At 38.0% G+C, this 14,532-nt stretch overlaps 1 protein-coding gene across 2 annotated transcripts in view; it reads left to right on the top strand.

Annotated features, from left to right (window-relative positions):
- Window positions 1-12,102: 12,102 nt before the first annotated feature.
- Window positions 12,103-14,532, top strand: part of KPNA1 (karyopherin subunit alpha 1) — a 60,357-nt gene continuing 57,927 nt past the window's right edge. Inside the window, exon 1 of one of the 2 annotated variants that reach the window (XM_081075655.1) lies at window positions 12,103-12,301. The gene's annotated coding sequence lies outside the window, so the exon portion shown is untranslated. The remainder of the gene's footprint in view (window positions 12,302-14,532) is intronic. The other variant, XM_081075656.1, reaches the window with a different exon arrangement.

Genomic DNA, 14,532 nt, shown 5'->3' with positions numbered 1-14,532 from the left:
AACTGGCTTTGAAAAGTTATGTATAAAATGAAATGATTTGAAGTAGAAGGACATCAAAAGGTTGATATTCTACTGTTATCCTGTTTGGATCCAGCTATATCAAGCAATGCCACGAAAGCATGATGAGGCCAAATTATTAATTTACCAAATATTTCTTGATCACCAGATGTGTTTCAGTTACTTTCTGGGGGCTGGGGATATGATGCCAGACAAGACAAATGTCTTCATAAAGCTTTCAGCCTGAATAATCAGAAAGGCAGCTATGAACAATTTAACAAGTGCGATTGGGTATAGCAAAAGAGGAACTGCAGATTCTTTGGAAAAATGAAAGGGAGAGAGGGAAAACTTAATCAAGGGTTGGGAAGAAGGCCTAAAGATAATGAAACTCAAGCTGAGACCTGAAGAATTTGTAAGAGGTAGGCGAAGAAGGGATACAGCAAATCGGGGGTCAGAACAGGATCAGAAGAGTATTTTGTGCAGAGAGAATAGCTCATATAAGGTCTGAATCCATTGTGACTGTGCCCAGATTTGACTTCCGAGTTCCGCAATATAGAGGCCAGCTAATCTCACCATACATCTCTTGCCTGTTCTGAAATCCATGGTTCTCTGTGCTTCCAAACTTTTCTGACCCTCACATCTTCAACCTCTTTCATAGAACACTTCATACTCATCTACTGTAAACAGCAGTCTTCCTCTTGAAAGAAGCATGCTATTGTCTCATATGGTACTGCCCTTGGATAGCAAGAGGGCCTGGCCTTCCTCCAGCTGTGCCCATCTCCACAAAATGAGGAGTTCACGTGGTCAAAAGAATGTATCCATTCGTAAACCACCCCTAGGTATCTGGAACTCCCAAGTTTCCTGCCTATACAGCTCCAAATCTACTTCCAGGGCCTGATTGGTCCTCTTTCATGGTTCTCTCCTTCCAAGGGTGGACTGTGCCACAGTTTGCATCAAGGATGGCCGAGGGGTGACTGCAGGGTTGGGGCTTGGACATGAGGCTAAGGTATTCACATGCCTGTGGATGAGGCATATGGCACTGAGCTGAGGGGGACGGGACAGATTTGAAAGATCTAGAGTATGTTTAGTAGGGATATCAAAAGAGAATGGAAGAGGGCTGGCCTGGTGGCTCAGGTGGTTGGAGCTCCGTGCTCCTAAAGCAGAAGGTGGCCGGTTCGATTCCCACATGGGCTAGTGAGCTCTCTGTTCAAGGTTGCCTGTTCAATTCCTCGACTCCTGCAAGGGATGGTGGGCTGTGCCCACTGCAACTAACAATGGCAACTGGACCTGGAGCTGAGTTGCACCCATCACAACTAAGATTGAAATGACAACAACTTGACTTGGAAAAAGTCCTGGAAGTACACACTGTTCCCCAATAAAGTCCTGTTCCCCTTCCCCAATAAAATCTTTAAAAATAATAATAATAAAAAAGGAGAGACAATGTTCACAAGGATAAGAACAAAAGAAAATCCATACCAAGAAACAAAGTGAAACTGTAGACCACCAAAGATGTGATCTTAAAAGCAGCCAGAGAGAACAGCCAAATCATCTACAAAGGAATGACAATTAGACTGACAGCCTACATCTTGTGGTAGGCAGTATAGTGTCTTCCCTCTACCCATTGCAAAGATATCCACACTTTAATCTTCTGAATCTATGAATATGTTACCTTACCTAGCAAATGAGTTTTGCAGATCTGATTAAGGTTACCCTTCAAATGGGGAGATTAGCCAGGATTATTCAGGTGGGCCCAATCTAATCACATAAATCTTTGAAAATAGAGAAACTTCCCTAGCTGCATCAAAGAGATTGCAGCACGAGAAGGATTTGATGCCCTGTTCTGTTTCTGAGATGCAGGGGGCTACGTGCAAGGACCATAAAGAAGCTTCTAGCAGCTAAGGGTACCCCCCAGCTAGCAGCCAGCAAGGAAATGAATATGTCAGTCCTTCAACTGCATGGAATTGAATTCTGCAACACCTCAGTGAGCAAGAAAGCTCAAAAGCTTTTAGAAAGGAGTGAAGCCTGCCCAAGCTTTGATTTTAGCTTAGTGAGACCCACAGCTGCTGACTTATGACCTATAGAACTGTAAAACAGTGTGTCTGTGCTCTTTTAAGCCACTAAAGCTGTGGTACTTTGTTATGGCATTGATAGAAAACTAATACACTTTTTAACAGCAACAATGGAAACCTGAAGCCACTAGTATAATATTTTTAAAGGGACTGAGAGAAATTAACTGTTAACCTAGAATTCTATAATTAGCTAAGCCTTTATTTTGCCTTAATTTTTGAATAAAGACACTCTCAGACCATCAAAAACTGAATTTACCAAAAATAGACTCTCATTTAAAAAACTTAAAATTTAAAGGATATACTTCAGGAGGGAGGGAAAAAACAAAGAAAAATCAAATCTGCAAGAAGGTATGATGGACAAAGAAATGGTAAATATGGATACATGTAAACCGTCATCATTATAAAACAGCAGTAATAAGAATGTCTAATTTGGGGAATAAAATAAGACTGGAATAAAATACTGGAAAATGAACCATGTAAAATGGTGGCGTGAGGACTACAGTTAAAGGGGTTTAAAGTCCTTGTGTTGCTCAAGAGATTAAGATAAGAAATAAAGTAACTTCTAAATGGCAGACCAAAAATACACTTTAAAAAAATCCAAAAATGTCTGGAAAAGCAGGAAATGGGAAAAAAAGAATGGGGAAAAAAAGTGAGACAAACAGCACAAAATAATAGAAATAATTCCAAATAATAAATGACTATAATATGTGTAATTTGTACTAAACTTGCTAGTTAAGTCACAGACTAAGAGATTGGATTTTAAAAATCCAACTACACACTGTTTACAGGAGATACAAAACAATCATTAAAATAGAGAAAGATTTAAAATAAAAAGATGGAAAAATGTAATTAGCAAATACCAAAAGAAATCTGGTGTAGCTTTATTAATAACAACAAAATAGACCTTAAGTTAAAGATTGTTACTAGGAATAAAGATGACGTCTTGATTATAACAAAAGGTTCAATTAACCAGCAATAGATTTAATAATAAACCTATATGCTATTAATAATGTAGCCTCAAACTATATAAAGCAAAAAGTGACAGAATTATATGCACAGTGACAAATCCACTATTACAAAGATTTAACACACCTTTCTCAGTAACTAGTAAATGAATAGTTTTAAAAAATTAGGCTATAGAAGATTTGAACAACACAATTTTTACCTAATGTACATATGTAGAACCCTGCACCCAATAATTAGAGAATACATATTCTTCTTAAGTATACACTGAACAGTTATGTATACTGACCACAGTGTAAGTTCAACAATTTAAAAGACATTCTCAATCGGACAATGTTGTTTGACCATTATCCATGAAGCAATTAACTTAGAAATCAATTTAAAAAATAGCTTAAAAATAAACATTAGGACATTAGCTATACGCTTCAAAATAACACTTTACAGGGTCATGAAAATGTAATAGAAATTGGAAAATATTTAGAACCAAATGATAGTGAAAATATTACTAGTATAATTTGTGACATAAACTAAATTAGTGCTTAAATTATTCATATCCTTAAATCTTACATTAAAAAATAAAGTCAGAATTTATACAGCTGAGCATCCACCTTAAGGTAAGAAAAGAAAATCAGAATAAACTTGAAGAAGGAATAAACACAGAAAATAATGAAATAGAAAAAAATACATGTACACCTGAAATCTATGTAAATTTACTAACAATTGTCACCCCAATAAAATTAATTAAAAAAAAAAAAGAAAAAAAGAAAGAGAACTGACTCTGGGTGGTGAACACACAATGGGATTTATAGATGATGTAATACAGAATTGTACACCTGAAATCTATGTAACTTTACTAACCATTGTCACCCCAAAATTTTAATTAAAAAAAATTGTTTGTGAAAAAAAAAAATACAACAGAGAAATAATCCAGTAAGTCAGTAGCTCTTTCTTTCTAAAGATTCAAAAATTGGACAAATCTTTGATAAGACTGATCAAGAAAAAAAAGGAAAAGGTACAAATAAAGGACTAAAAAGAGGATATAACTAAGATACACTAGAAATCTAAAGGTAATACTAAAAGCAATTTTGTGCTAATAAGTTGAAAATTAGACAAAATATAGATTTTCTTAGAAAAATATAACTTACCAAAATTGGCTGAGGAAATAGAAATCCTGAATTTTAAAATATATATTAAATAAGTTGAATTAGGGTCGGCCCAGTGGCTCAGGTGGTTGGAACTCCATGCTCCTAACTCCAAAGGCTGCCGGTTCGATTCCCACATGGGCCAGTGGGCTCTCAACCCCAAGGTTGCCAGTTTGATTAAAAAAGAAAAAAAGTTAAAAAAAGTTGAATTAGTAATTGAAAACTTACCTATCAATTAAACAAGTAAATTCAACAGGTTAAAATTATTTCTCTAGTGAGTTCTACCAAATCTTCAAAGAACAAATAATTCCAATCTTATATTAAATCTTCTAGAGAACAGAAATAGAGGGAATACTCTCCCCAAAATTTTCAGGGCTAATTCAACCTTGATACCAAAGATAGACAACAGTATAAAATACAGACGTATAAAATACAACAGGAAAAACAACATTCATTTATGTAAATACACATAGATGCACAAATCCTAATCAAAATATTAAATATAATTTATCTCTATATAAATAAATCACGGTCAATCTGGGTTTATCTCAGAAATGCAAGGATAACTTAACTTTAGAAAAATCTATCAATGTAAATCACCATGTAACTACAGCGGACTCTTGAACAACGTGAGGTTTAGGAGGGGCGGCAACCTCCGCACAGTCAAAAATCAGCGTATAATTTCTAACGCCCCGAAGACTTAAGTTGTCCCTCGGTAACCATGGTGGAGGTAGGTTCCTGGACCCCCACGGATACCAAAATCCTGGGGTGCAGAAGTCCCCTATATAAAATGTCATAAATCAATGTACACAGTTCACCCTCTGCCTCAGGGGACTCCCAGCTGTGTATGGAAAACAGTACAGGTATTTATTGGAAAAAAAAAGTCTGCACATAAGTGGACTGCGCAGTTCAAGCAGTTGTTGTTCAACTACATATTAAATGGTATGCTCATTTGCATATATAGAGAGAAAAGTTATTTGATAAACAATTTATAAAAGATTCTGTACCAAAAACTTAGAGCAAATGTCCTATTTCATGTTAAAACATTAGAACGATTCCCTACAAAATCAGGAATGAGACAAAGGATGCTTCCTATTCCACTTATATTTAGCAAATGAATTAGAGCTTCTGTCAAAGACAGTAAAAGAAGAACAAACCAAAAAAAAAAAAAGACTGAAAATGTCATTAATCACAGGATATATGACTGTCTATAGAAAAATCCAAGAAAATCTGAAGACAAATTATTAGAATTAATAAAAGCATTCTCCAAGGTTCTACATGGAAGTTATACATTAATCAATTTCATTCCTATGCATGAAAAACAGTAAATGTAATGACTTTTTTACCATTACAATAGCAACAGCAAAAAAAAAAATAAGGTAACTAGACATAAATTTAACAAAAGATGTATAAAAACTTCATGAAAAATATTACAAAACATCACTGAAAGACATTAAAGAAGACCTAAATAAATGGAGAGGTATACTATCTCCTCACCCAGAGGAAGACAATATAATAGAGATGGCTATTCTTCAAAAATTAATCATATCAATTCAAAGAAATTTCAATCAAAATCATGCCAGATTTTCTTCATAGAAATTGATGGAGTTATTATAAAATTTATATTTAATAAAAAGGCCCAAGAAAAGCAAAGACAATTTTAAAGAATTAAAAAAAAGTGAAGGTGATTTGATCTGTAACGTATCATGACTTACACAACTACAGTAATTCAGATGTGTTATTGTGCAGAAATAGACAAAAAAACAGCTGAATAAAATAGAAAGCTCCAAAACAGACCTGCGCTAATGTGGAAATTTGAGAATATAGGGATCTTGAATGTGTATATCTCAAAACAGATATGGAACTCTCTCTATATATTGAATATATATAAAATAAAGTTGATAAATATGTATATTCAAGATACATATATCTCTTGTTTACATATATATCTATATAAATTATATAAATGTACATAAATATTCTGCGATATTTATGATGCACATTTTCACGTTGCATGTTTTATGGTGTCAATATTTTTATGGTACATTTCAAAATTTCCTGCAAATATTTGCAATGAGAAGCTAAGTACCATTTAAAAATCAGAATTTATGTGATAAAAAATACAATTGATTTCTTATTCGTTTTCATGGTCAGGTCAAAACTGCTATTTTATGCTTGCATTTTTGCTCACTGGGTCTTTTCATTTTCTGAGTGTCATGTGACTATCTATATGTATACTTTTCTCAATATAGAGCCCTGAGTATGTGTATTTATATGAATGACAGAGGTAAAATTGCAGATCACTGGAAAAACAATGGACCAATCTCAATCAGTGGTTTTGGACAACTAGTTAAGGAAATGGAAAACAAATTTGGATCATGTTCTAGTTTGGGTTCCCTAGAAGCAGAGCCTGAGATGGGGATTCTTATTCAAGTGGCTTATTGAGGAAGTGCTCTCAGGGAATATGGGGTTAGGGGAAAGCTTCAGTCTGATTCCAGGGGGAAGTTCTAGAGCACAAATTGTACCATTAGAGTAAGTCCCACTCGGTAGCAAGGGTTGGCCTTTTGAACTCTGTCAATTACTGGCCTACGTCTGTCCTTGGGAATGGGAGTGGGAGCCTTCTAGAAAGCTGGCTCCTTTGGGGCCTGCAATTCAGAGAAGGGGACAGCTGACAGTTATCAGCCAGCACTCACAGCAGGTTAAGGGAATGGGTACACTGGCTAGATGAAGAGGATCAATCTGGACAGTACAGGTGGGAAAGAGTGACCAGCTGTCCTGATTTGCCTGACCTTCTGGGATTTAGTACCAAAATTCTCACATCCTGGGCAGCCTTCCCAGCATACACGCCAAAAATCTTGGTCTTCTTGTGATGGGTGTGGGAGATTAGGGGAAAAGTACAAAATCCATGTGACTGCCCCCCAAAATAGGGGCTGAAAACAACACTGCTTTTAATGTTGAATGGACACACCATAGATTATTTGACTTCTATAGTCACCATAATTGTTTTTGTCCCCGACTATTGATGTTGATAACCATGAGTTGCATTTCACAATTATGATCATTGTCGTATCATTCTGAGGGAGGTGACCTAAGTGTGCAATTTAAGTGCATTGCAGTCGTAAGCATTAGTAGTCCATCTTTGGCTTTGCCTGTGGATTAATCGTTGCACCTTGCATAAACTGAATTTTTTAGCATCATGAATACAGTAACCATGTTTTATAAGAGTTAAGATGATGAAAATGAGAATGATTATAATACCAACAACAGCATGACCCAGACATCATTGTAAAAGAAAGATAAATGACTGTGTAATATTAATGACAGATGGAAGGACAATATAACTAGATTAGGAAGAAAAAAACAGAGCACACTGCACAATAAGTAGAGAAGTATTTTGGATTGGGCATGGTGGAGAGGGGATGTGAAAGCCCTTGTAAATCAGTTTACAATTCTGGAATGAGACAGACAAGTACGTTAAATTCAAAAGTTTTTTAGTTTCCTCAAAAGACACCCATGCTCAGTTGAAAATAATGGCTGAATTTTCTTGGGCATGTCACATGAACCAATATGCATTATTGTATCATGCCTTTCATTGGTCTACGGAAGTGAGAGAGGTTACATTTCCTGATTCAAAAAAATATTCCCTCTAGCTCTTAAGGTAATTTGACTTGAAAAGCGAAGTTTCAAATTGTCTTCAAGATGTCTATTAAGATTTTAATGAAACTACCACTCATAAACCAAAGGGTGTTACATCTTGTCCAAAGACAAAGTAGACTTGGCTCATTTATCTGCTTTCAGTGCAAATGTTAATTTTGACAAATTCTATTCAGTCTAAACTTCTTACCAAAGAAAAGGAAAGGGTGTCATCCGCTAAACAAACACCTTATACAGAACACTGTTAAAAGAAGGGTGTGGTTTGCTTACCTGTGATACGGAGGTTTTCATAAGATGGCTATCATTGTTGCCAGCCATAGAAAAGATGTTAAATGTTGGCCTGCCATAAAATCATATTTCAAAATGTGGAACAAAAACAATGTCCTGCTCCACTTTGGAAATACGTTCGAGAATGGCGAAAAAGATTACAGTGAAACAAATAAACTTGCTGGTTCTCCCAAACTGTCTGATAACTTTTGAAGATGCCATAAGAAATCTAGAAAAGGATGAACCAACTGCATCTGAGTTATTCAGTGTTGTGACAAAAACTTCAACAGGAAAAAAAAAAGACTAATTTTTTGGAAATCGACTTTTTCAGAAGTTAAAAAAAGGCAACCAAGTTAAACAGAACTTTTTCTGAATTTCTTTACTAAAACTGGGAACTTCATTGGACACTAACTTCAATTTCACAAGTTGAAATTACCTCTATTCTTTAAAACCATTTACCCTGGGGAAGAGAGGGTTAACTTACTATGACATACAGTGTGCTTCAGAGCGTTTTAAAAATGATGGGCATTTTAGATATGGAGAATCTACATAGTTCATTTACAAATGCAAAGGACCTGATTGACAGTTGGTTTACCAAAGTAAGTCTGTAGATTCAAAATGGGTGGACATTTGGAGAGCTGGAAAGGAATTCCAACAAGTTTAAAAACTTGCTATGCTAGTAAGTAAAATCCTAAGCATTCTATCCTTAAACACTTTTGTTGAGAGAATATTTAGCATAACATCATTTGCATCAACAACAGGAATTAGTGCAATGCAGGCAGAAAAACAGAGCTACAAGTTAAAATTTTATATTTGATTGCATTCAGTTTTACCATTACATGAAAGAAAAGAAAGATGTCCTAAAGGCTCCAGGCAGTTCAGAGAAGTATTAATGGAAAAGGAAACAGAAAGAATACAAATATCCCACCATATCATGGGACAAACACCTATCATTGTATTTTTTGATATAGGTAATATCTGTTTAATTAGTTCTATTGTATTTACAATCTCCTTTTAAAATTATTACAGAAACATAAAAATAGTTACATTTTTCTCACACATATTATTTGCTTAATTAGTCCTTCCATTAATTATTACTAGTTGCCATTTTTAACTAGTCCTATTGTTATTTGGTTTAAGTAATAGCATTTAAGCAACATAAAAGAAATATAACAGAATATATAATTTCAAGTAAATACCAATTTTTCATGTTTTTAAGTTAAAGTAATAAAGTGTATAATTATGATATATTATTATTTATTTTCACACCCACCAGATTGGCAAAAATAAAAAAAGTCAGACATTGTCAAATGTTAGCAAGGATGTTTAGAAAAGAGACTCTTATATGCTACTTGTGCAGTATAAAGTGGTACAGTTACTTTGTGAAATAATCCACAATATGTAGCATATTAGTTTTGTATTGCTTTGTAATAAATTATTAGAAACCTAGTGTCTTAAAACACATTATCTCATAGTTTCTGTGGGCCAGGAGTCCAGGCACAGTTTAGCAAGTTCTTCTGTTCAGGGTATCAAAAAGGCGGCAATCAAGGTATAAATTAGGCTATTTCTTCTCCATTTGGAGGCTTGAGTCCACTTCCAAGTTCTCTCAGGTTGTTGGCAGAATTCATTTCCTTGTGGTTGTAGTACTAAGGGCCCTGGCTTCTTACTGGCTGTCATCTGGAGGCTGCACTCAGGTCCTAAAGGCCATCCAAAGTTTCCTGCCACATGCCCCTCTCTGTAGGCAGTTCACAACATGACATCTTACTTCTTCAAGACCAGCAGAAGAGTACCTAGATGGAGTCTACTAAGGTAGAGACATATATGAAATGTGATCATGGGAGTGACATCCAATCATTTTTGCCATATTCTATTGGCTAGAAGTCAAAAGTCCCACACACACTAGAGGGGTAGAGATTATACACAGTAACATCAGGGGGCAAAGATCATCAGGGCCATTTTAGAAATCTGCCTACCACACTGAGTAAAGTTAAAGTTGTTTTAGGCAGTTTCCGTGTACACACGAAGGTATGTACAAGAATGTTCATAGCAGCATTGTTTGTAATAGCAAAACTATTCTTTTATAGTTTTTAAATTTCTCAAAATACAAAAGATACAGAGACATTAGCTAATAAAACACTATGTATGGTATGATAACATTTTGTAAAAGCAACATATATATAGGAATTCCGTTTCAGCAATGGCCTACCATTGTTGTCTTGAACAAATCCTCCCACCAACTGGACAAAGTATAAAAAAATTAAGGCATTGAAGTGCTAACATGGCAGTGAGAATCTGTGGGTCCAAGATCTGGAAGAAAAAGGAGCCATGAGAGTTTGCCATCACTTTTTCCCCTGAAGTGATTGCTAATTCTGAAAGCAGTGGCTGAACAGAGCTTTTGGCTGTCTGCCTCATGGGACTTGAGACCTGGCCGAGGAAGAGAGGCCCTAGTAAATACACCAGACTTGGCTGTGTTAACCTGAAAATAGAAGGCTTTTACAAGTGAGAGGTAACAAGCGTTTATTTGAGATCAAAGACTAGCTATTTGGGAATCAGTGATTCTGGCAGAAACCCAAATAGTGTTCCAGTTAGGGAAGGGGAACAATTACATCAACAGCATGAAGGCATTTCTGTTGGTGCAGATAACGTAACATAATGATGGTAATTCCAAACAATTTTTAAAATTTTCAGTCCAGTAGTCATCATTGATAATCATAATATCTTTCTTGTTATCTTTGAAAACAATTCTTTGGGACACAACGTTGCTTTAGGCCCAGTCTGCCCAGTTTTAACATTCCAAAGGTTGGAGGCATAAGAAGTGCAAGGCGGTTCCTCTGCGATGACAGCCCTGCCCCCATTTTAAAGTGGTTCTGTTTATATTATTTTTTACAGTGGGGACCCTGAAGGGATACCCTGGCTAGGAGTAAGGATGAACTGGAAATAAACTAGTTTCAACGAAGGCTAAAGTCAAGTTCTGAATAGTCTTATCTCCTGATTGGAATAAAGTGATCTGTGTTGAGCTTAGCTGTGGTCAGGCATACGTGCTCCAGAGTCTCTTAGAATACTTTCACTTTTCTCAGCCCCTTTGATCAAACTCAACTCTGATACTAGAAAACACACCATCAGCGGATAATACCGATGCCACCGTAGAGACCCACGACAAATGAACATGGTACAGTCTGTAGTATGATCCTCTCTCCCACACTTGTACATGTATGAAGCTACTCCAACTCTTTCACCTTGCTTTTGGGTGGAGGGGTGGGGGGGGTGGTTTGAATCGATTTGATAAACCATGTCACACAGGAAACTTTCTATTCCTTGGCCTCTGCTTGTCTGGCTTCAGCCTTTCTTTTTAGAAGCCACTGCTCAAAAAGAATTCACCATATAGAATTCCATCAAATTTAACAGTAACAATTATTTGCCCCAAATTTTCATTTGAGAGCGCCGATTGAGAGTAAACAAGTATTTGTGTTTCATTTAATTTCTTAATGACTTTTGATACTCCTCGTACCTTATTAGGCAAAGGAAATGGGAGAGAACTGAAAAAAGGAATATACAGAAGCTTCCTGAAACGTGGTGCATGTGAATGCCTTAGACACGAGGCACTGACTTTTAACACCTTTGTTATACTCCCACAGCCTTCATTCATTCCATCATTCATTCAATAAACGTGTATTAGGTACTAACGGTGTTACCGGAAGCTAGATACAGATAAGAGATGAGCAAGGGATCCATCCACTTTGGAACAGCTTCGAAGACAGGTTTTATAGCTTGAACTTCGTAATTCAACCTAAGAAGAACCGTTTAATCGTCAGTCCACCCACCACAACTCTGCAACCTTTACAATTGACTCCGAACCTCCTCAGCGAGACCTTCTCCTCGACCTCCCACTCTTCAGCGGGTTGGGCTGACGGATAGAGGTTCCACCGAAAGAAGGTCGAAAGACTACAGCTCCCGGCAGCCTCTGTGTCAGGGCAGCGAAGGGGCGCGCGCAGGCGCGAGGGCCGGCCCCCGTGCGCAGACGCACTGCGAACGCCGGCTGAGCTAGGTCTTGCTGCTGATTGCGCGGCGGCGGATCGCGAGGCCTGGTGAGAGCACGGCAGAGGATCTGGCCGGCTCTTCGAGGCTGTGTGCGCGAGAGGTACTGCGGCCCGGCGAGCGAGCAAGCGGCTCACCCGAGCAGTGGCACGGGGATCGCCCGCCGTTCGCCTGGTGAGTGCGGGGACCCCTGCGGCCCCGGCCCCTCCCCCTCCCGCCGGCGGATCCGGCAGTCCTCGGCGGGACCCGGGAGAGGTCCCGGGGCGTGGGAGGGCGCCGGCCGTGTCGGAGCTCGGGCTCCTGGGCCCGGGCGCTCGCGGCGCGCCCGTGCGTCACGGGCCCCGGTGCCTAACGGCCGCGCGGCCGGCGGAGTGACGGGGGGGCGGGGGCGAGCGCTGGTGTGCGCGCCGTCGGGAACGCCGGTCGAGGCGGGGCGGCGGCGGTGACTGCGGGGCGGAGAGGAGGCAGCGCGGAGCCTGCGCGGTGGCCCGGAGCGAGCGGGTGGGGGACGGCGCGAGCAGCGCGGACGCCGCGACTGAGGCAGGAAGGAGCCCTCCGCCGGGCTGCACGGGGCTGTCCGCGAGTCCACGAGTTACCGCCGGAGCCCGAGCCCGTGGTTTGGAGGGAGGTGGAGGCGCGGGTGGAGACGTGACGACTGCAGTTTACAGATGTCATAACAACACGGGCCTGGGGCGGCTGGCAGGGGTGTGGTAATTATAGGACTGACAGAACTTAGTCTGCACGTTGCGTGTGTGAGGCGTGATGCGAGGGACGCAGCGGAGTGTTCGAGTCAGCCCAAAACGGGACGGGAACACTGCAGGATGACGAGTCAGGGAAGTCGTCGGGAAGGAGTGTTTACGGTTTGAATGAAAGCGTTTAACACCCCACCTCTTAAGTGAAAGGTTTCACAAGAATTGATTTTTTTTTTTTAGAATTGATTTTTAAGGTTTAAATGAAAAGTAAACAGTTTTGCAGTATTTTTCTAAAACATGTTAAATAATATTACTTTTTTTTCTTTAATAAACAGTTTCTTCAAAACTTGTTTCTAGCCGATGAATGTTTTTGCTCCCTCTCGTTGCTTTAAGAGTCATTCTTGACACTGTGTTTTCCTCAACTTGTTTACTTGTATTTGTGATATTTTGAAAGTAATCCACAAGTTATTCCCCCTCCAATTTTAAAGATTGGAGAGATGAAATTTTAACTTTTCAAAGAAAAGTGAAAATGAACTCTCTTGTGTTTTTACTGTAATAATTTATTATTGGAAGGGGCGCTTTTATGTATAATACCTGATTTTAAGATGCAGGACATGAGCAAAAGTAAAGGAATTAACATTCATTGAGTTCCTTTCCAAGTATTGTGCTTAATACTTTATATTAAAACATTTAATGCTTACAGTAACTCTGAAGTAGATATGAATTTTACTTGTTCTACAGATGAAAACTTGGACGATTGCAGAAATTTAACTTACCTAAGGTCATCCAGCTCTTGGTGGAACCCGCCTTAGAACCCAAAGTTACTGCCATTTTTTAAAAATTATTCATCTCCTTTCATACCTCTTGTATGTGTTTTATTTATTTAACCCATTCATTCAGCTAATACTTATGGAGTGATCATGTGCCCCAACACTGGGGATACAAGACATGGTTAAGACACTCTTCCTGTCCTCATATAATTTATAGTGTAGAGGGGAAGACTAATAACGAATATAAACACTGCATAACACTTCATCTGTCATTGTAGTTGAGCAGAAACGAAAGAACTCTCCTAAATAGCAAAGAAAGTTCAAACAGAATCAGGTAACAAGTCTTGAGTTTACAGTAGTAGGGAACCAAAACATACATTTATAAAAACCTAGAATAAACTACATGATAGAACTAAATGCCTCATCTGAAGTCAGTATATTTGCATTATGTTATTTTATGTCCTCGTGGAAGTTTCTTCACAAAGCTATGACTTAATATTATGTATCTTGACTTCTATCTAGGATTGATACATAGGAAAAGGCAACATGAAACTCTCCATTGCCATCCAAGACAGTTTCTAATTTTTTTATTTATTCTTACAAAGTAGAGACTTAGAGACAATTTTTTTAAGACCCCAAGTGATGAGCCTTAAAAAAAAACACAAAAAAACAACAACAAATGGCTACTTTTATTACATTATTTGTGTTTTGTAGGCATTGGTGTTTCTCTTTACACTTTGGCTGTGAGGAGAGTCACAGATGTGTCCAATTTTTATAATTTTCCTTAGCCTTAACTATGTTACAATTATACCAGATAGTCTGGAATTGCTCTGAGTTGTTTTCTGGATTATTTTCTTTGTTCCCTGTTACTATCACTTTTGTGTTTATTTTTTCTCTTTCCTTTGAAAGTAGGGATTATATCTTATTTTAATTTACAATGTTT

The sequence above is a fragment of the Rhinolophus hipposideros genome, assembly GCF_964194185.1.
Source record: "Rhinolophus hipposideros genome assembly, chromosome: 2".
Classification (NCBI taxonomy): Eukaryota; Metazoa; Chordata; class Mammalia; order Chiroptera; family Rhinolophidae; genus Rhinolophus; species Rhinolophus hipposideros.
Note: the sequence above shows the minus strand (reverse complement) of the source record. Positions and strands in the feature narration are given on the sequence as shown.